The 23,602-nt window shown below is 41.1% G+C and overlaps 1 protein-coding gene across 8 annotated transcripts in view; it reads right to left on the bottom strand.

The window, feature by feature from the left end:
* The window catches only part of GRIA4 (glutamate ionotropic receptor AMPA type subunit 4), a 232,997-nt gene that overhangs the window by 156,109 nt on the left and 53,286 nt on the right, over nt 1-23,602 (bottom strand). The window lies entirely within an intron of this gene.

Below are 23,602 nucleotides of genomic sequence, written 5' to 3' on the forward strand. Positions count from 1 at the left end.
TGCAAGTCCCACATAGGGTCACCTGCATCTCTGTGTCCATACTTGGCCTATTGAACTTGATGCCATGTACTGTAAACACAGGATGCGGGTGGCACTGTGGGTTAAACCACAGAGCCTAGGACTTGCCAATCAGAAGGTCGGCGATTTGAATCCCCGCAACGGGGTGAGCTCCCGTTGCTCGGTCCCTGCTCCTGCCAACCTAGCAGTTGGAAACCATGTCAAAGTGCAAGTAGATAAATACGGCATTTCCGTGTGCTGCTCTGGTTTGCCAGAAGTGGCTTCGTCATGCTGGCCACATGACCCAGAAGCTGTACGCCGGCTCCCTCGGCCAATAAAGCGAGATGAGCGTCGCAACCCCAGAGTCAGCCACGACTGGACCTAATGGTCAGGGGTCCCTTTACCTTTACCTTTATTGTAAACACAATGGAGGGCCTGTCTTCTACCTAAATTGCTTGCTATCCAGAATGGAAGTGCCGAGCAACCATTTTTAAAATGGAATCACTTCGAGTGCAGGCGCAAGTAAAACTGTCTGAATAAACAATTCTGTTCCCATAATGGCTAAGGGGTGAAATTCCAGGCCCTGCTGTATGCAGCTGGTTCCCCTTGGAAGGATGCACTTTATGCAAATCTCAGAGAAGATCCAGATAATTCCTGATGCTTCAGCACCAGTAATTAGCACCATAATAACAATACACTGTGGGCAAGTGCTGTGTTGCTTGTTTTCTAGACAGAAACAATGGAACAAGGTCAAGGTTTATATTGGTGCTTTCAATCTCTCATCCCTAAGTTTTTATCCAATGGTTAACTTATCTTAGGAAATGGCTCTTGTTCATTGCACATTTCTGTAACAACTGAATGGGAAAACAGCATGGTAGTGATATTATTTTATCTTATCCCAACATCCTAATGTTGTCCCCAGAGACATGCTCCAATATCATGTTCATGTCAGATTTTGACATCATAATGTCATCCACATAACTTTGTACTGTCATTAGTTTTAATGACTTTGTGACAATATGGGGGACCCAACAAGATGAACAATAAACTTGAGCTGTCACAAAAAATATACGAGGGATAAAGCAGTAATTGAACCTGACTTGTAGCTAATTTCCTGATCAAATACTGAGTGTATTCATGCTGTCATCTGTGAATCACTTGAACTGATATACTTGCATTTGATCTGATTAACACACTATAACATTAATGACTTCAAAATGTGGTTATTTAGCTCACACAACTATTTCGGTTACAATTTTCAAAAGCATTTAAGTTATTAGAAGTATTAGCATTTGTTTAACTTTGGCAGAGTCCCTATGCTTTTAACAGCTGCTTAACAAACAGAAATTTAGCAGGTGAAGCTTTTTGAAACACAGAGATGCAGGCATGGGAGAAGCTTCACTAACTAGATTTCTGCTTGTTGCGTGGTAGTTAAAGGTATTGGGGCAATGGTAGGAAAGATACTGTCAGCCCTATTCACTACAAAAATGATCTAAATAATTAAATATCACCCCTGAACTGCATCAAGATGTGCAAATTTCATGTTGACTGAATGGTACACAGACCTCATTCACAAGTGCTTCCAGTCTTTAGAATGATCTTTTTTTAAAAAAATATATATATATAATAATAATTGCAAGGCCAAAGCATCATACGTAGGGTTTGCAGGCTTTCCCCATTTCCTGTTCCTCAATATCTTTGTCTTATCAGAAACAAGACTTTCATGATTTCCCTCCATCTCTGGGGTATTGTATATCAGGGGTTTCCCAGAAGGCAAGCACAGAGGTTCTTTTTTGGGCAACATGGAAAGCAGCAAGCTGTCATGTGGGTCTTGACAGCCTCAGTCCTGTATACCTGAAAGAGCGTCTCCACCCCCATCGTTCAGTCTGGACACTGAGATCCAGTGCCGAGTACCTTTTGGCAGTTCCCTCACTGCGAGAAGCCAAGTTACAGGGAACCAGGCAGAAGGCCTTCTTGGTAGTGGCAACCATCCTGTGGAACGCCCTCCCATCAGATGTCAAGGAAATAAACAACTATCTGACTTTAGAAGACATCTGAAGGCAGCCCTGTTTAGGAAGTTTTTAATGTTTAATGCTGTATTGTGTTTTTAATATTCGGTTGGGAGCCACCCAGAGTGGCTGGGGAAACCCAGCCAGATGGACAGGGTATAAATAAATTATTATTGTTGTTGTATCACTACCCGAAGGAGTCTCAAAGCAGCTAACATTCTCCTTTCCCTTCCTCCCCCACAACAAACCCTCTGTGAGGTGAGTGGGGCTGAGAGACTTCAAAGAAGTGTGACTGGCCCAAGGTCACCCAGCAGCTGCATGTGGAGGAGCAGAGACGCGAACCCGGTTCACCAGATTACGAGTCTATCGCTCTTAACCACTACACCACACTGGCTCCACACTATTATTATTAATAGAAAGTGGTTTCTGAGAGGTTATTCTACTTCTGCCAAGCTTCAGTTAGGTTAGAAATAAGAATTAGCTTTCAGAAGAGCTGTCCTCAAAGAGCATTTGAAAATGACAATAGGTTCAAAATCATGATTATATATTTATTTATACACCGTGCCTTTTTCCCTGAGGGGATTTAAGGTGGCTTACTGATTAAAGAAAAAGAAATGCAGCGTTGTGGGTTTTATATCAACTTCACTGGCTGCCAGTTTGTTCTGGGCTCAATTTAAAGTGGCACTTGTCACCTTTAATGTTTTAAATGGTTTCACATTGAAAAACTTAACAACCTCTTCCTTGTCCTCTATACCGCTGCCCAGGTATGTAAGATTTCTGGAAATGTTTGAAGCTGTAGGAAGAGAAAATTTCCCCCTTAATTTGCTTCCTCACAAAAACCCCACCAGCACCCCAGAAATAACATTTTGAGAGAAACTAAAATATGTATGGTACTTACTGTTTAAAAAAAGAAATCAATCCAACAGATTGTTTTACTACCTTAACTACATAACATGCACCATTTATAGCTTAATTAAAACAGAGAATTTTACTGTTTAGTATATTTATAAAACTTAAAACCACTAACATCTTGTTTCATACAAGGAAAATCATGAATAGAGGCGCTTCTCAGTTTATGCTGGGGTTAGGTTCTAGGGGTAGCACATAAAGCCAAAATTGTCTATAGTCAAAACACGTTAGGTTCAATGGTGGGTGGGATTGCCAAAGTATTTTTTCCTGGACATTCACCCCCTTTCTCCCTTTTTTATTTTTATTAATTGCCAAGTGTGTAAAGCTGAATGTGTGTAAGTTAAATGTGCGTAAGTTGCGTGCTACCTGTATATACAACTGTAGGCCACTTCCTTCTGTAAGCCTTGGTTAGAGATTGGTTTTGGTACTTATAGCGGATCGCTTGCAGTTTCAGCCCCCTTTCCCACCTCCTCCTAACAATAAACTGCTTGCTTCCCAACCTTTAGCGGATGTTTGTGTCACAGTTCCTTAAGGAGAAAGTGACAAGCTTGAATACAAAATGGAGGTGAGGTCGAAAGGACAACCAAAACAGGATACTTGCTTCTAGATCTCCAAGCTAGATAAAGGTCACCAGAAGAAGGAAGCAGCAATTCAAAGGCAACTAAGCTCTTGTATGTTTTCTTGAAGAATGGCAACACTCACTCACTGCAAAACTGCATTTTGGATTTCTGTGTGGCACACACCACGACTATTATTTTCTAAAGCGAAAAATACTGAAAAGCATTTCACTCAGACTAAAAGATAAAGTGTGATGCCTAACTTAAGTCATACTCAAGAGTAGAGCCATCAAAACCAATGGCCTTAAACTCACAGATTTCAGTGAGTTCACTCTGAATATAATTGAACCAGGTATCACCCAAAGAATTTCACAGGAGGTTTTTTTCAGCCGCTTGCCAATTTTTATTTTTCTTGGAGAAATTGAAAAAAAAGTCCTGAGGAGAAATATTTTTTTCTCCTGAATATTTCCACCCCCCTGCTTCAAATCTCTGTTTTAAAAACTAAGAAAACGGAAACTGATGGATACACCTATCTCTACTTGGAAATAAATCCTATTAAATTCAGTGGGGGGTTATTCCCAGGTATGTGGGCTTAAGATTGCAGCCTCACTAAAACAAACATTATATGCAGCATCAATTAAAAAGTATTTGGGAGCCCATTTCAGGATGCTAGAAGCACATGATGCTAGTACTCTTACATTTGCCATAGATTTTAGTCGTCTTCTGGGCACAAACACAGGTGGCACGATTGACCCAGCAGCTTTAATGAAACAAATACAACTTATTTAAAACATTTATGGGGAAAAGGTCAAGATTACCCTTTCTTTCAGTGTTGACGCATAAGATCTCCAAAGGCTGCTACGACAGCATGGATGATTCATAGCTTACGATTATAGTCCCCTATTTCAAGGAGGAAGCAAGGAATTTCTCCCTCTGTGGAATGATAATACACCCACCCACCACTTTTGAAATTGAAATGTCATACTTTTGAGTGAGTGCAGGGAGCAGGTGTTACTAAAGTTAAATCAAATAAACATGCTAAACATTATCCAAATAGATTTTTAAAAATCCAGAAAACCAACAGTACTGGTGGATAGAACATGACACATGAATTGGGGAGATCTGGGTTCGAATTTCTACTTCACTATAAAAGCACATTGGAGCTGGTCACTGTCCGTCAGTCGGACAAAGTTGTTGCGAAGAGGAGATAGAGAAAAAGTTATTAATATCACTTTAAGCACCTTGGAGAAGGCTGGAGAAGTGTACAGCAGGAACAAGCAGACAATTATTTTATTTTTTATATTTCACTATGAAAGGAAATATATACCAGTACCAAACACTTCCCTTAGAAATGGGAGTACCCCTTCCTCTTATAATGGAAATCAAAGTATCTCTTCAGGAATGAGGTGTGTTTTTCCAAGCAACATTAAAAAGAATCCTATTATTTTCATAGAGAGAGAGAGAACAAATTTAACGAAGCAGTTTGTTACATTTGCCTTGCTTACCTATTTAATCAGGAAAGATCCATGCTTGTTGCACAGATTTTCTGCTATGCTAAAAAGATTCTTTGCCTGCTTTGATCCGTGCACATAATGGCACAGTTCCCGTCCCACCAATTTGCTTTTAAAATCCCATCTTGTATATTATCAGAAAGTTGCTTCGTGTTACTATGGCAACAGAGACAGGCTGGTGGTCTGTGGGGGTAGGTCATTAGAATCACCTTAGGCTGCTTATCTGTCAGGTTCAACCAGTTGCGCGTCGAGGTCCCCAAGACACCCCCCCCCCAAGAAAAACACAATTGACACTTAATTTTTGTTTAAGGTTTTTGGCATAATTTTGGCCACAACTTTATTCAAATACAGCAATGTGAGTGGTTGCTTAGGCATTGGTAGCACTAACTGCCCCCGCACGGGGACAGCTCTGACATTCGCACCCCCCGCGAAGTCAGGAAGGGTAAGTCACCTGGGGAGAGAGACGGGACTGGGAACCATGCCTCACCTCTCCCCAGCATGCTCCCAGGGGCTTGCGTGGCCCAGCCGCTTGCCAGGGGGTTGCGGGCAAAAGCATGGGGGAGCCCCTGGGTTCCTTTAATGGTAAAACCCTGCAGCAGCAGCAGCATTTTGGAGGGGCAGGCACAGCCGAATCCATACCCCTCCACCAGCAGCAGCATTTTGGGGGGCAGGCACAGCCGAATCCATACCCCCCAGCAACCAATTCCAGACCAATGCCTAACCGCAAACCTTACAAGTTGTGACAATTTGCCACGCGGTAGGCGAAAACCAAGTGGCACACACTAATCAACCAAATGGCAAAATTCCTACCGGGCCCCTGCCCCAAAGCAGACGACCCCATGACAGGCATAGCAAGGTCAAGCAAACAGCCTAAAATTAGGGAAGGGAGGGCGGGTGATCCGAAGCATGCAGCGAAAGAAGACGTCCGTTGCTGTGTGCCTTGTATTTAACAAATAGGGCTGTCAATCACTAATTGGCAACATCTAAATTTCCCCAGTAACAGCCCGCCCCTGCTTACAGGATGGCCAAACCATTTGCCTAGTAACAGTGAGGTGTCTTGTCAGCCCCGCCCGCGACCTATGCTCTCCATGAGGAAGAACACACTTTTCACTCAGTCTAAGCGACTAAAGAGACACAAACTCTCCCTCCTGTCCTCTCTTTCCCCCTTGGTAGCATCAATGTCAGTTTATTTCATTTCTTTTTGTTTGACCTCTTTTCTCCATCTTATTGTGATACACTCTACCAGTTTTTTTCATTTTATACTTATATGGTTTTGTGCATCATCTACAATACTAGTTTTCTTCTTTCTTACCCTTTCCTAATAGTAGACCGGGGGCGGGTGGGGGGGGCATTGCAGCAGTATGACAATGAAATGACATCACCTGTAGACAAGGTAGGAGTTTCCTAAATATTCAGAAGACTCCCTGAGTATGCAGTAAAATAGTACTTAGCTTATAAAAAAAGAAAAAAAAGCCCAGAGGGGAAGAAAAAGGCTAAACAAGGCCACCCTGTCGGAGTATGACTTTAGAAAACAATCTGTAACCCTAACATTATGAAAATGAGAGAGAGGAGGAAATGGACTGAATCAACTGGGAGGCAGTTGTTCGTTTACAGACAGGAGTTAAAACCATACCCTCCAACATTTCTCTGATGAAAATAGGGACATCCTGTTCCACTGTGGTGGTGCTGATGACGACAACGATGATGATGACAATGACGATGATTTTATTTATACCCGCCCTTCTGACTGGTTGTCTCAGCCCATCTGTGCAGCTTCACACACACACACACACACACAGTGGTACCTCGGGTTAAAAACTTAATTCATTCTGGAGGTCCGTTCTTAACCTGAAACTGTTCTTAACCTGAAGCACCACTTTAGCTAATGGGGCCTCCGGCTGCTGCTGTGCCGCCATTGTGTGATTTCTGTTCGTATCCTGAAGCAAAATTCTTAACCTGAGGTACTATTTCTGGGTTAGAGGAGTCTGTAACCTGAAGCGTCTGTAACCTGAAGCATATGTAACCCGAGGTACCACTGTGTGTGTGTGTGTGTGTGTGTGTGTGTGTGTGTGTGTGTATGTAAACATAACATTAAACATTAAAAAGCTTCCAAACAGAAGGCTGCTTTCAGATAGCTCAGGGGTTGCATAACTCCATACCCTCCAAAATTTCTCTAACAAAAATAGGGACATCCTAAGGAAAAGCAGAGCATTCCAGGATCAAATCAGAAACCAGGGTGGCTTCTGTAAATCTAGGACTGTCCCTGGAAAATAGGAACTCTGAAAAACTGTTGTTCCTTGTTCCAAACTGGCTTGGTTAGCACACCACACTATGGTCTTATCCACACTTATCTTCTGCACCACTCTTTCCAGGCTGTAAATGGCAAGTCGGGCTTTCTGTGGATTGCTGTTTGCTCAGCTTCAGCTTCAAAGAGCTCTGGTGCAAAAAGGAAAAAAGAGCACTTGGACACAGAGCTTTAAAGTGTGGACAGTGTCCTGAAAGCACAGAGGAAAGGTAATTGTGGATAAGCCTTAAGCTAAACCATGGCTCAGCATGAGGACACAAGTGGGTGGGATGTCCATGTTCAGAGAATGTTAGAACAAAATAGCAGGAATTTAAAAAGGGGGAAATATACAAATATAAGCCCAAAATGGGGAAGAAGAAAAACCCACGACGGACAAAGCTGTTTCTAGCAAGGCCTATATTAGAGAAAAGGGAGAGCCAGAAATTTTGAAAATTCATAGAATAAACTCCATAAAACCAATTGCATAACCAAGGAAAATAGTGTACTTGCACACTCCACTAGAAGCTAGCAGTATATAAAGTAGTAAGAAGGGAGAGAAAATATATTTGGTTTCAGTTTAGTTGGGGGGGGGACTGTGTGCTCAAAAGATGGCATAATAATAATAATAATAATAATAATAATAATAATAATAATAATAATTTAAAAATTATTTATACCCCGCCCTCCCTGGCCAGAGCCAGGCTGAGGGCGGCCAACACCAGTAAAATTATAATAAAAACATAATGGGGGGGACAATTTAAAATACAGGTTAAAATGCAATTTAAAATGCAGCCTCATTTTAAAAGTAGCCCATGGATCAAAACCATAAGGGGAGGGAAAACATAAGGGTCAGAATGAGTCCAAACCAAAGGCCAGGTGGAACAGCTCTGTCTTGCAGGCCCTGAGGAAAGATGTGAAGTCCCACAGGGCCCTAGTCTCTTGTGAAAGAGTGTTCCACCAAGTCGGGGCCAGTACTGAAAAGGCTCTGGTCCTAGTTAAGACCAATCTAACCACCTTGCGACTTGGGACTGCCGAAGTTTTATCATTTGTGGACCTTAAGGTACTCCACGGGGCATACCAGGAGAGGCAGTCCCATAGGTACATGGGTCCTAGAAATGCTAATAATATTTGAAAAATAGATGCAAGGATTAAACTATCAGTAGCTATGCAGATTTATACAGTATAATAAAGGGAAGTAAAAGGAAGTGTTGTATAAATACACCATTCAGAAAGAGGTGGAAGACATGTATTAGGGATCAATCAAAGCATAAGCAAAATGAAGCAGGAACAGGGATGGGATGAAGTTGGGGGAATGACTCCCAATTTCACACACAGTTAAGAAACTAGGAAGGTCACTTGAAACAAGTTAATTTTAGATGTGACTAGAGTTGCACTAATTCCAGTTGCCCAAATGTTTGCATTATATTCATCCCGTGTGTTACAAATTAATTTACTGCACTTCCACAATATGAGTGAAATTCCACACCTCATCACTGGTCACAGCTTCTTTCTATTTTCTGGGTCAGTTATACTCAGAGTTGACCCATTAAAATCCATCAACCTACCCACTGATTCCAGTGGGCCTTCTATTTCGCATATTTCAGGCATAACATTGAAAAGGACACTCTTCCTTTCCTTTCTTCCATATATCTAGGCTATCTCATTTGAAATCTTGCCACACACATACCAGATCTGATGGTTTTTCTTCTTTCATCACGAAAATGTTCACATTGTCCACATTTTATTGTCCCTGTCACCACTCTTGATTCTACCGTGCCTGTTTAGCCTAGAGTTCTCTTACGTCCGTCAAATCACACGTACACTGCAATCTTACACCTACATATGCAATTTTTATTATAAGCAAGCTTGTCAGGGCTTGTCCTAAAAGTCAGGGTAGATTGATTTCAATTTTTTAAAGGAACTTCAGGACATCTGATCACTTTGGGATATCTCATCTGGCTTGGCCATGAGTATTCTTAGAACAAAAAACAGTTATTGCCAAAAAAAAGGGTGTCCAGTTAGTAAGTCATTCCAATCTGTGAACAAGAAATGCTATCTATTTTGAACCGCCAGAGCTCAGGAGAAATAACATAGCTTTTGTTTGTTTCCAACCCAATTCAAAATGCTGGGGTGTTTTTTTAACTGCATAGTCCTAAATGGTTTAAGGCTAGGATATTGAAAGGTCCATCTACCTCCATATAAACTAATTTGCACTCTCAAGTCTTCAGCAAAGGCTCTGCTCAGTGTGCTACCAAAAAGTGAGGTACAGCGGGGGTGGGTGATGAAGTTTTGCCTTAGTGGTGGTGCCCAGGAGTCTTGCATAGCTCTTTCTTTGTTTAGCCTTAAGAATGATTGAAATTGAAATACTTTATTGTCACTTGTACAACTTGTATACAGTGAGATTACACGAGCACCCCCCACTGAGCTCTCTTAGTCTTAATTCCAATCGTTTACTGACGCACACCCACCAAACCCGAAAGTCAGTTGCCCTGTTATTACCTTTTCATTCAGCAGCCTCACAGCCCACGGATATAAGCTGTTCTTTACCCTGTTGGTGCGACTAATCATGCTTCTATATCTTCTGCCCGAGGGCAGGAGATCAAGAAAGTGCCGGCCAGGGTCTGAATCATCCCTGAGAATTTTCCTCACTCTCCTGAGGCAACGTTCTTCTGCGATGTCATCCAGCGGATTCACAGGACAGTCCATAATATCTTGTGCTGTATTCACCACCCTCTGTAGGCACTTCCTATCAGTTGATGTCAAACCAGTGTTAAGATGTCAGGTTAAAACTGTTTGGGTATATCTATATCCTAAGCAATAATGGCCTGGTTTGCACTATACTGTGACTTAGTTAGACTGTTCAATCCATGGGCTTCTGAAGAGGAGCACACCATTGCTTTGCTCTTTTGCGCCCTTTTACTGCTGTGCCACACAGAGCTTTGTGAAGGCTTGGCTTAGTGTGGTCAAGCTCTCCCCACGTTAACCACAAGATGTAGTCAATTCAAGGTTTGTCTGTTTTTCTCCTGCTGCCTTTTTAACATTGTTGGTTTTAGCAACTGATTGCATTAGCTATGATTGTTGGTACCATGTAGAGGTCAGAAAGTCGGGACAAGTACATTTAAATGAAGTAAAAATAAAACTTCCTCTACAGTCCACCTTGGGGGGAGGCAGTGTGCCATTTCCATCAATTTCTTTATTATACAACAATAAGGCTTATGAAGTATTGCATACAATAAATCTTTTAGGAGTTTGTAAGGATCCAAATTGCTTGTCTTTCACACTCCCATTACTTCTGCATGTGATGTGAAGAAACTCTTATATTATATAGGTGCATACCAATCTGAGAGACATTTTTGCCTAAAAATGAATTTTAAGAAGCCTATTAAATGAATAAATAAGGACCAGACTTGCAACTGTCCTATTCCATTCATCCATCTCTACCTTCAATTGCGTTCTGGCTTCTCAGTTTCCATAATGGACATGAGGTTACTCCAGATATGGATCACAGGCCTAAAGCCACAGCACAAAGAAAGTGTCACTGTTTAAAATTTTCCTCAAAGATGCACTTCTCTGATATAGCTTAGATAAAAAGAAGCTAGTGGTCTATATATCGATTCAGCAAATTAGCTCTCTTGCTGAACTGCACATCTGTCTGAGTTGGGGTTGTAAAGATGCTTGAAAATGAAGCTGATTATCTGTTTGAAATTTGCTCTTGAAAGACATCCAGGCTTAAAGTAGGTAGAGTAATATGCATTATGGATCCACTGGCCACAGATAAAATAGAATACAAGCTTTGGGACTTTACAAAGCTCTTGTTCTGGTAGGAATAAAAAGCAGAGTGCAGTGAAAAAAATAATTAAAACGTTAAAAGCTTCTTCCCACTCTGCTTTTCACGACTCTGGGTAATGTTATCTACACCGACTACTGATGTATTATACATTAGCCATAAGCAAGTAGCCTATTGTTTTGAAATATAGAGAAAAACTATTTTATTATTATTATTTTGCTGCTGCTGCTGCTGTCTTCATCCCCCAGGATCTTAGGACAGTTTACAAATATTCCCTCCTCCTTCCCAACCCCTTGTGTTTTATCTTTTAGATAGAAAGCCTGAAGGAAGGGGCTGTCTTATCATTGACATTTATTAGATGCCCTGGGTTGCTTTGTTTTTGGCTGAAGAGTGGATTTAAAATGCTTTAAATAAAATAAATGAGGGGAGGAATTCCCTGCCCACACACATTGTGGTTAGCACAACACAATCCTTCAACATTTTTAAAGGAACACCTTGCCAAGACTAAAAGCTAGCAGTTTCTTCCTATTGATCAGCTGTGGAGTATTGAGGAGGCACAAAATGCATCTTCTACATTGCCATACATAACTCATGGTTCAATATTACTGAACTCTTGGAAATGGGCTGTTGGAAAAAGGGGACTCCAGTGTCCCTCAGAGCTGCCAAAAGCATGGATACACCAACTTTAGACAGCATTCTAATAGATTTTCTGCAACGATAATAGTAGTAATATAGAACTATAATGTCAAGAAGCATTTCGCTTGTATTCTCAGTAATTCTTACAACCCTGCAAGATACTACAGTCGTACCTCGATTTCAGAACAGCTTAGTTCCCAAACGCTTTGGCTCCCAAATGCCGCAAACCTGGAACTGACTGTTCCAGTTTGTGAACTATTTTTGGAAGCCAAGTGTCCGATGCCGCTTCTGATTGGCTGCAGGAACTTCCTGCAGCCAATCAGAAGCCGTACTTTGGTTTCCAAATGTTTTGGAAGTGGAACGGCCTTCCGGAACAGATTCCATTTGACTTCCAAGGTACAACTGTATTTTTTTTTATTTTTTATATTTATATTTATTTAATTTCTATATTGCCCTTCATCCAAGGATCACAGGGCAGTTTACAATACATACCATAGTAACAAAGAATACCCCATCCTGCTGCCCCCACTTTAAAAGACCATAAATTGCTTAAATAGCAAATGGCCTGAGAGAAAAGAAACGTTTTTGCCTGGCACCTGAAGATATGTAACAAACATTCCAGGCAAGCTTCCCTGGGGAGAGCATTCCACAGGTGGGGTATTCTTGGCATCCCTCTGACTCAAAAGACAAAGGAAGAGGCAATGGGTGAAGCATGTGACTCTTACCTTTGTAAAACAGGCTTCATTGAAGCCAGGCAAAAATATGAGGTTTCTATGCGCACACATACACTCACTTCTAGCCAGACAAGCAAGAGGCATTCACAGTTCAAGGACACATACCAGCAGACCAAGATGCTAGAGGACATGGAGAAATGCCCGGGAAGGGCAAAAAATGCCTCCTTAGCTTGTCAACAATAGAAGCTAACATTCTGATGTCTAAGAGAGCACAGCTTTGTGTTCCCATGGACCTGCCTCTCTGCCATTGCCGTTTTGCAAAGCGCTTCAGTCTGGATAATAAAGAAAGAACATACCACAGCTATGTTCATGTGAGCTCTGTAGGATTTAAGTGTTTGGAATTAAGCACTGTATTGCAACTGAGCAGCTCACAATCACTAGCAGACTCTGCAGAAGCAGCTTTTTCTTCCCAGGGAGAGCTCTGGTCTTTTCACAGCAGACCAGTGAAGACTCAATGAAGTGAAACCATGTATGTAATAGCAACAGGTATCTTGAGACATAGCAAGTTGTGCTGATGTGCTGTGTCAGACATTGCTTCTCCTGGTACTGGACAACAGCTGCTTTGCAAGGAAGAAAAGCATGCAGTACCTTCACCCTGCAGAAGATGAATGTCACTCACCAATTCGCATGCAGATTGCAGCAGAAATAGGTTTCAAAAAAGAGTTAAACAGAAGGATTACTGTATTTTAATATTTTGTTGGAAGCCACCCAGAGTGGCTGGGGAAGCCCGGCCAGGTGGGCGAGGTATAAATAATAAATTATTACTATTACTATTATTATTATTATTATGTATTAAGGTTGCCATATGTCTGAAAGTACCTGGGATTCGGCCATTAGGGACAATGTCCAGGCAGAAATTGCTGGACAATAAGCAATTATCAATAAGCAATAAGCATAAGCAATTTATGGTCTTTTAAACTGGGGGTGGAGGGGTGGGGTATTCTTTGCTACTATGGTACGTATTGTAAACCACCTTGTGATCCTTGGATGAAGCCAGGAATTTCTGCCTGGACACTGTCCCTGATGGCCGAATCCCGGGTATGTCCGGGAACTTCTGGACATATGGCAACCCTAATACATTGTAACAACAACAACAACAATTTATTATTTATACCCCGCCCATCTGGCTGGGTTTCCCCAGCCACTCTGGGCAGCTTCCAACAAAATATTAAAATATAGTAATCCTCTGGGAAAATCTGGACGTATGGCAACCTGTATTGGAAGTAGCGATTTTGATGATTTCTGGGGTGAAACATTTGTGTCCAGATTTTCACTTTCTGAAATATGGCAATCCTACAATGTATATTATCAGCAATAGCTACTTGAGAGAGAAAAAGACCTCTATGAACAAGGTGAGATTGGAGCTGCTACACACCCAGGAAATTAATTTAGCCCAGGAAAGATCTGCCTGCTCTTAGGATCTGACAAAGAGCAGCATCTTCAAAAACACTAATTCCAATTTGGGAGCTTTAGAGGTATGTTGTTCCTGCGAAATGGCACCAACGCCTTTCCTTCTCCCTTATTAGTTTCTTCCATCTTTTGCAGGAAGTGAAATGAACATATAAATATTCAGGGGGCACTTAACAGTTTAGATAAACAAATTTCAGCTATGTCAGTATTTTCAATAATATATTACATACGGAAATGGAGCAAGACAAAGTAAAATAAATACGCATGAGTTCAGGAATGCTAAGTAATTGAACATTTGTGTGCTCAGAAGCAAGTCCCACTGAGTTCAGTGGGGCTCAGTAGCAATTAAATGCTCATAGGACTGCAGCCTGCATGAGGATGATATACCAAAATTAAGTGTATTTCCATTCCTTGATTACACTACACAAATGTTTATTTTTCTGAGCATTTCTCTAAAAATGATGAATTTATGTTTCTGCATGATAATGCTGGTGGCCTATATGCTATTTCTAGACCGAGATAATAAAAATTAAATTTGTTTACTATGTGAATGGTTTCATTTTTTAACTTTTAACTTTCATTTTACTTTGCCTGTACTGTATTTTTTTAAAGCTGGCAAAACCTAAAATATACTTAGTCTAGCCCTGAGTAATCGCTGTCCAAATAAATTACACATTACACATTTAACTTTAAAGTTCAGGATATTTCCTAAACTAAAACATCTTCAGAAAATTAACTACGGATTCAATTAAGTAGAGGTTTCAGTGGCAGAATCAGATTGTGTGCTTTACTACTTCTTTTTCTAATTATAGTTTCTTAATGCGCCCATACTTTGATTGCTAGACATGTCAAGTTATAAAATTTCTTCAAACAATATAAATCTAGCACACGGCCTTAATATATTGTATCTTTTTTCATAATTCTCTGAAGTACTGTAGTAGGACTGCAGTATGTCATAACCCTGAGCCCTTCCGGTCTCATTTCAAGCTACTAATGAAGTTTATTCAGCTATTTTTGCTGACACTTTCCTCTCCATCTGGGAAGTATCTGAATGTAGTCACAGGCTGAAAGATTTCCGAAAATGCAGTATGTCCGACTGCGCCTGAAAGAGCCTTGCGCAGGTGAAATGGGTGAGATGTAATAATAATAATAATAATAATAATAATAATAATAATAATTATAATAATAATTTATTTATACCCCACCCTTCCCAGTTCAGAAAACCAGGCTCAGGGCAGCTAACAACAAATTTAAAACAGTTAATTGTAGAAGCAGCATAAAATACAGCATAAAAACATGAATAACAATAAAATTCAAAGTTCAGAAATCAATTTGCGGGAAAATCCATCTAATTAGCATTAGATAGTCACCAGGGCCAGCTGGCTGAATTAGTCCTACTTGGGCCAGTGAGGAGGCCAGGGGAGAATTAGCTGTGAGGTCTCAGAGTGGGTGATCTTCATAAAAGGGGAGGAGAAGGGAAGAGAAGGGAAATAAAAGATCAGGCTGAATTCAAATTAAAGGCGAGGTAGAATAGCTCTGTCTTACAGGCCCGATGGAAGGAGGTTAGATCCTGCAGGGCCCTGGTCTCATGGGACAGAGCATTCCACCAAGTCGGAGCCATCACTGAGAAGGCCCTGGCCGTGGTAGAGGATAGTCTGACTTCCTTAGGGCCTGGGACCTCTAAACTATGGTTATTCATGGACCTTAAGTTCCTCTGTGGGGCATACCAGGAGAGGCGGTCCCATAGATACGAGGGCCCTAAGCCTGTCAGAAGGCAGTCTTCTGCTTCAAGCGCTGTCCGGTCCAAGTCTGTTTCACAGAACCACCAAAAGGGAGCACAGGGGCCTTGAAATGGCCCATCGACATCTAGAACCCTGGAGTGCAGACAGAGCAGTCACACAGGCCCTCTGGTCCCAGTCCTTCCACAGTGAAGAGATGCATTGCATTTCTATTTAAATTTTAAAGTATGTTTTCTTCATCAGGACAATATGCATAGGGCAGTATAGGGCACAAGGTGTGAGGCAAGAAGACAAGACATGGTGTCCCAATAGTGCAGCAAGATCTTTTAGTGTGCTTTTCCTAGCTTCAGGAGCAAGATGTCCCATGTATAGTATATCTTACTGAATTCAGTGGACGCACTCCCAAGTACTGGACTGGCATATAGGATGAGGCCTGCTGCATATTATGATAATGTAAAAGCTTATTGTTGGCACCTGTCTGTCTTGGGAGGCAATGGAGGAGTGCTGTTGGATGGTTGCAGCGCCTGCTGTGGCAGTAGAGACCGATGTGGGAAAGACATGTTTTGTTGCAGCTGGGGCAGGTGAAGGCGTCCGGTTGTGCTGTTGCAGATGCACCAGGACGTTTCTTCTCTCTGTGCTCCTCCCAGTGGCCACTCCTCCTCCGATCACTGCTATGGAGACACAACTTGACTGCCTGTCTCCAGGCGCTGCAGTCATCTGCAAGGGATTCCCACATGGCAGGGTTGATGTTGCCAGCCTTCGTGTCACATTTGTAGACACCTTTGTAACACAGAGTTGGTCTGCCAATTGGCCCGGTGCCGGTATTAAATTGTGAAATATTGCTAAACATATCAGGGAGTGATAACCTACTAGGTTACCTTCACTCAGACCTTTCCAAGTCTGTGGTGCATAAGCTATGCACCAAAGGGGGAACTGAGACATGGAAAGGGAGGATACAGTGGTACCTCAGGTTACAGACGCTTCAGGTTACAGATGCTTCAGGTTACAGACTCCGCTAACCCAGAAATAGTACTTCGGGTTAAGAACTTTGCTTCAGGATGAGAACAGAAATTGCGTGCTGGCAGTGTGGCGGCAGCGGGAGGCCCCATTAGATAAGTGGTACCTCAGGTTAAGAACATTTTCAGGTTAAGAATGGATCTCTGGAATGAATTAAGTTCTTAACCAGAGGTACCATTGTACTGACAGCAAATGGTGTCATTCTTGCTGCAGTGGAATTCCAGGCATATTTATAAGGGTCAAAATACACTGGCGCTGGGTCAGCCCATGACACAAGGCTCCTGCTTTGGGGGCACAGTATCTATTGCAGCCTCTTGCCCTGCTTCCTGCTCCGCGTTAGGAGCAGCATCTGAGACTTAACCGAGTACTGGATTGTCTCATTTTAAGAGCATCAATAATTAAAGCTCCCCTAAGTGATAGCTGTCATATGGGCTAAGCACGGAAAGCTTTTTTTTTTAAGACTTAACCGTGGCCAAATGTCACAATTAGCTTATTTTGAAGTTGAAGTATATTTAATAATAAATGGAAACCCTCTGGTGGCATTAGCACCACATGTATAAATAAGATATGAGCAAACCAGCATGGATGAAATACAAAGCAGCTTAGTTATAGGCTAGGTTTATGGGACTTTGCTTCTTGCAAATGCCTCTTTGGTCTCTTACTGACATTTTTAGGAGACTTGTTGTTTATTTCTGTTTTGCCAACACTGTGCTTTAGTTTGCCTGCTAAATCCAGAAGGACACCACTGTCTAGCCATTTATTCATTAATGATATGTAAGAATACCTTTATGTATTAGTTTTGTCCAGGCACTTTCAAATGTCACCATCCTTAATAGCTGATATGACAAAACAAGGAAGAGCGACTGGAGATTCTCATGCAATGTTAAGCAAACTTCCGATGAAACTGCAGAGCCTAAGTGGTTTGGCTAATGCATGCCGGACCCAAAAAATACAGGAGGCCTTTCTATTTTTTTCTGTTCAACATATAAAATCATCTAGCAACACTACATAATAATTATGCATGATCAAACAGTGGCACTTTTCAGGGGTTTGGAATTCGTGGCTTCCCTTGAGCGATGCAAAAAGTCACTTTGAAGGTTAATCCACTGGTCATGTCTCACTCAAAAGCAAAAAGGTCAAAAGGCTACCTTTAGAATTTTGCAAAAAAAAATGTTAAATTTCCTCCCCCGCTACTTCGTTTGGTCTACAAAGAGAATCTATCAACCTGTGATAGCAAATATATGCACTGTGTTCTGAAACATGGGAAGAAACACACTGTGAACCACCATATGGAGCATTTACAAAGAAAAATATGCATAGTATATTGGCCACAGAATATAGGTGCGAGGAAAGTACAACGTATTATGGGTAGCGATCAATTAATAGATTTATGAAAATAAAAGCCCTCTGGGGAGTATTGCTGAATCCATGTGATGTCCTTGAATTTTAGAATATATATCTGAAGTGCTGAGCTAAAAGAATGACTATATATAACCAGTAGCTTGTCATACCCCGACAGATCAAGGCAGGTAAGACAATATAAAAATAAACACTTAAGGTGCAACATGAAAAGCAGCCATTTAATATCCAATGGATATGGATATTACACTTTAGTCACGCGCTGTGGGTTAAAGCCTCAGCACCTAGGACTTGCCGATCGAAAGGTCGGCGGTTCGAATCCCTGCGGCGGGGTGCGCTCCCGCTGCTCGGTCCCAGCGCCTGCCAACCTAGCAGTTCGAAAGCACCTCCGGGTGCAAGTAGATAAATAGGGACCGCTTACCAGCGGGAAGGTAAACGGCGTTTCCGTGTGCGGCTTTGGCTCGCCAGAGCAGCGATGTCACGCTGGCCACGTGACCCGGAAGTGTCTCCGGACAGCGCTGGCCCCTGGCCTCTTAAGTGAGATGGGCGCACAACCCCAGAGTCTGTCAAGACTGGCCCGTACGGGCAGGGGTACCTTTACCTTTACCTTTATACTAATTTAAATCCAGCCACCGAAATCCAGACCAGATTTTCAAGAAGTGTTCAGGGTGAAAGTACCTTAAATAAGTGCTTCAATAAGTGTCAGGCACTTGTGTGTTTGTTTGAGTAGCTGGTTGCTACATATTAGGCAGACACTAGTTTGGACCAGAGATTCAGGAGTTTGTATTCTCCAAAGTTGTGGGGCAGGAGCAGAAACACACTTGAACATAACTGTTATATCCTGACCTGTCACACTGATGGTATTAGTGGCATCCTTATTAGATCTAAAAAGGAAAGATGGGAACATGCAGTCTTTTGCACCTGAACATTTAGGAACTTTACAAATCAAAACAAGTCCTTATGTTATGTCCAGTCAATGCAAAGGAGGAAGAGCAGTTACTGAAACACCATTTTTATATGCTGCAAATGATGCAATCATGTGGGGCTTTATCCTTCTTGCAAAGTAAACAAACAAACAAACAACTTGTACAGTGGTACCTTGGTTTACGAATTTAATCTGTTCCGGAAGTCCATTCTTAAACCAAAGCATTCTTAAACCAAGGTGTGCTTTCCCATAGCAGTGGGGGACTCTATTTAAAAATAGAACACACTCAACAGAAGTAGAACATGTTCTGCTTCCAAGGCAAAGTTCACATACCAAAACACCTACTTCCGGGTTTGCAGCGTTCTTGATCCAAGTTGTTCATAAACTAAGCTGTTCTTAAACTGAGGCACCACTGTATTGTGCAATGTTTCAGAGACATTTTATGCATCTCTTATATCAAGGGCAACTTGATCAGAACTGAATCCTGAATATCGTAACCCAAGTTCTGTCCTGAGTGTAATTACCATAACTTTATTGTTAAGACAGATATTATTCTTAAGCAGTTATTCTCCAATGTGAAAACTTGAGTGAGCCAGGAAACAATATTGGTATGAGGATGTTAGCAAGGAGTGTTGCAATGTTGAAAAACATAAATTATTTTAAAAATATAATTTAAAAAAGATTGCCTGATTGTTACCAATTGTAGCATTTGTTGGCTTTATATTTTCAAGTGTACTTTTGTAACCATAAATTCTAGAAACAAAGTTCAGATTTCTGGGTAGAAACAGTATAATAAAAAGGCACATTGAGGCTGCAGAAAGAAACAAGAGGGTTTGTGAGAAACAAGAGGGGTTGTCAGTCATTTCCTTTCCTTATTTCATTAACACAAATTTGTCATGGAAAGAATATGATTTTGAAATTATTTTGCTTGAAAACAGCTGTTAGCTGTTCAAAGGCAAGGAGGTTTGATTATTATTTTTTGATGCCACACACATGCACAACTAAGATAAAATAGAACGATTCAACTCTAAGCATACTGCAAGCAGCTAGGCCAGATTTGGATATCAAGCAGATAGATTTTTAAAAGAAACAAAAATATAAAACCTCTCAGACACTTGAGATAAATTTTATAAAGGTTATATCCCAAAGATCTGTGGAATATGATATGCAACATGATGAGCAATATAAGACTTTATAAAGGCAAAGGAGTTTATTTTCTTTGGGTCATAAACGAGAGACTGGAAAAACATTTCTTATATAAAAAGTGCTTTGCTTCCACATTCTTGAAAGCATCTCAGAGGAAAGCTGCAAAGAGATGTAAAGGAAATTATTGTGCAGAACTGTTTTACATTTATTTTCGATAACTTACAGCAGGTGTTTTTCAATAGGCATTTATGTAGAATAGACAAGAAAAATTCAAATAGCATCATCCACCGTATTTATGGGCTTGTGTATTCATAAATGATTAAGTTGATGGTGAGATATTAAATAAATAATAGAAATGTGGTGAAATTCAGTTTACACTTCATAATTTCTTGGAACAATAAGCAAAATACATTAGTAAATTCCTTTTTTTTTTACTGGCTGTTAGAAACGAGGAGAGATTACAGGGTACGGAGCAAGGAAGCATAAAGTATAAAGTATTGTGTCCAAGGAAAAACCTCTTCCAATATTATAGTGCCAAGAGGCATTCTTTCTCCAGAGCCATTGGCTAAATTCAATGACAATGATGGTTGATTAAAAGCTTCTGGCTGCAACTTAGCTTTAAATTTCATGTTAAAAGAAATGAACTTGTGGAGTCAAACTGAATCACTGACATAACAGTGACCAAATCATTGTAGTTCAGCACTGCAAACTGAGACCATGATAATCCACGCTTACAACACCGCCTGCTCATATGTGAGGCAATATCCCTTGAAGTGAAACAAAAAGGCATGCAAAGCCTCAGCTTCAGAAAAAAGATCAGACACTTAGGATCTACCTGATTACTCAACCAGGTATAATCCACCACATTTTGTATTAGAACTATGGCCCTAGAGATCATGTTGATGAGTTTCTCAGTAACAACCTTATACCCAAAGAGGCATAAGGTTATAGTTATAAGGTTAAATGTAAAGGTAAAGGGATCCTTGACCATTAGGTCCAGTCGTGGCCGACTCTGGAGTTGCAGCGCTCATCTCGCTTTATTGGCCGAGGGAGCCGGCGTACAGCTTCCAGGTCATGCGGCCAGCATGACTAAGCTGTTTCTGGTGAACCAAAGCAGTGCTCAGAAACGCCGTTTACCTTCCCGCCGGAGTGGTACCTATTTATCTACTTGCACTTTGATGTGCTTTCGAACTGCTAGGTTGGCAGGAGCAGGGACCAAGCAACGGGAGCTCACCCCGTTGCGGAGATTCAAACCACCAACCTTCTGATCAGCAAGCCCTAGGCTCAGTGGTTTAACCCACAGCGCCACCCGTGTCCCCAGGTATAAGGTTAAAGAGAGGTAAAATTAATACTTGTGCATTAAGAGCAGGTTCCGACCCAGGTTAATAACTGTAAGAATGGAATCAATGAACATGATTTGACAGCAATGGTAAGGGCCTACATCACACATTACATTTTTGGGTGGACAGCTCAGCCATTCTAAATATGGAAAACATGGACGTAACAAGCATTTGTTGCAAACTTTCAGCCTGAGGAAGATTCTTTGTGACTCAAAAGCTTACATGCCACATTTTTAACACTCTGAATATATTGTCCCACTTTCATGACCTCTCTGTTTGACAAAGTCCCCAGTCATTCTGAGTTTTGCCACCTTGAACAAGTGAGTTACATTTCAGGCTTGGGGCTGCATCTGTATAAAGTGAGTGCAAGATTATAACACACAATGCATGACTAAAATGAGATTTAGATGATGTCCCAGGAAGAAATCAGTGCATATAGCGTGAAGGCTTATAAATGAACAGCTGTCCTGGATTTAAAGGACCCTGGTATATGTGCTTAAACAGTATTTGAACACTTTAAAGGGGTTTTTGCCTCAAAGAATAATAGAATTATAGAGTTGGAAGGGGCTCTGAATATCATCTAGTCCAACTAATGCAGGAATCTCAACACGTGTGATTATTTATTCTATACTCTCTTTCCAAAACTCAGTGACACTTCTTACATTCAGGCATTACAATTTCATGAACACAACAAGCAACAAATAAAAATCAAAGAAGAAATTCATATGCAGATTTTTAAAAATGGTAGCAGAACTGCAAGAACCCAAGAACCCATTTTGAAGAACCCAAAATGTCACCACTCTTTTAATGTTTCATATCCTTAATGGGGGAAAAGGTCTCAAATACTGTAGCAGTCTAAACACCAGGAGACAGGTGTTGTTGGAGGTAATCTCACACTTCCAGGGTCAAAAATAGTGCTGTAATCAGGGGTGGCTAACCTGTGGCCTTCCTGATGTTGCTAGATTCCCATCAGCCCCTGCCAACATGCCATTGACCAGAAATTATGGAAGTTACAGTCCAGAACACCTGGAAGGTCCCAGGTTTAGCCATCCCTGCTATAAAAGATCTGCACTTCTCATATAGCCAGGAAAACAGCAGGGCTCTTGGCCTGATTAAATATAACATTAGCTGGTCATGGTCATATGGGGAAAAGCAGGCTCTAATCTAGTACTATGGTACCTGTGACCCTCCACATCTTGCAAGAAAACATCTCCCATTATTCCTGGTCATTGGCCATGCTGACTGGGACACATTGGGCAAAAGACTCCGGCATGGAAGGGGGTTGGACTAGATGACTCTAAGGGTCCCTTCCAATTCTACAGTTCTATTATTCTATTATCTTTAGGACAGAGGTATGGCCACTTAAGAGCCTCTTGGGTAGAGCTTAAGAGAACTGGACTGCTTGTTAAATTGTTTTTATATGCAATAACAGCAGCAAAAGTATTGTTAGCCCAGAAATGGAAGCAAGAAGAAATTCCAATGAAAGAAGAATGGCAGTCAAAATTAATGGACTACGCAAAATTAGATAAAATGACAGGAAGGATTTGAAACCTGCGGGACCAGAGATTCACAGAAGATTGGAAGAAATATACGAACTATTTGAAGAGCAACTGTAATCAACAAATTACGCTAGTAGGACTACAAAAAGTTTTGTAAGGAGAAATATATGAAACATTGCAAAATAGAGAAAGATTAGAGATATTAGTTATGAATTTAAATGTAATAGTGAAAGTAAGAAATGTATATTAAGTGATTAGACTGGAAATTTTTCAGATGTGATTGACGGAAGTAAAAAAAATTGTATAAGATGTAAAAGTATGTTTAATTATTGTTGAAAATGATATGCTAAAAAACAGAGAGAGAGAGAGAGAGAGAGAGAGAGAGAACTGGACTGCTGGCCAAAGCTCAAAAACACACACACCTCAGTTCACTTTTGTGCCTTGTCTCAGTAAGTCACTCACTAGGAGCTCTCCATGGTGCTGTAACAGCCTTGGAACTGGTATATAATGAGTGAGCATGTGCACAGTGCCTTTCCCAAAACATTATGGCAAGAGAGAGAATGTCTGCGCTATGACTTAATGTCCTTCTCCCTCACTCCTGCCATGCTGCAGATAAAACAAGCCACAGTTTGGCATGTCATCTGAATCCAGGCTTCCTCTATACAAACCATGAACAATAAACTAATGACAAACCTGAAGATCATATTCAAAGGACATGATAAACCAGATTTTGCCTTGTTTTG

Source organism: Podarcis gaigeae, assembly GCF_964106915.1.
Source record: "Podarcis gaigeae genome assembly, chromosome: 4".
NCBI classification, from domain to species: domain Eukaryota; kingdom Metazoa; phylum Chordata; class Lepidosauria; order Squamata; family Lacertidae; genus Podarcis; species Podarcis gaigeae.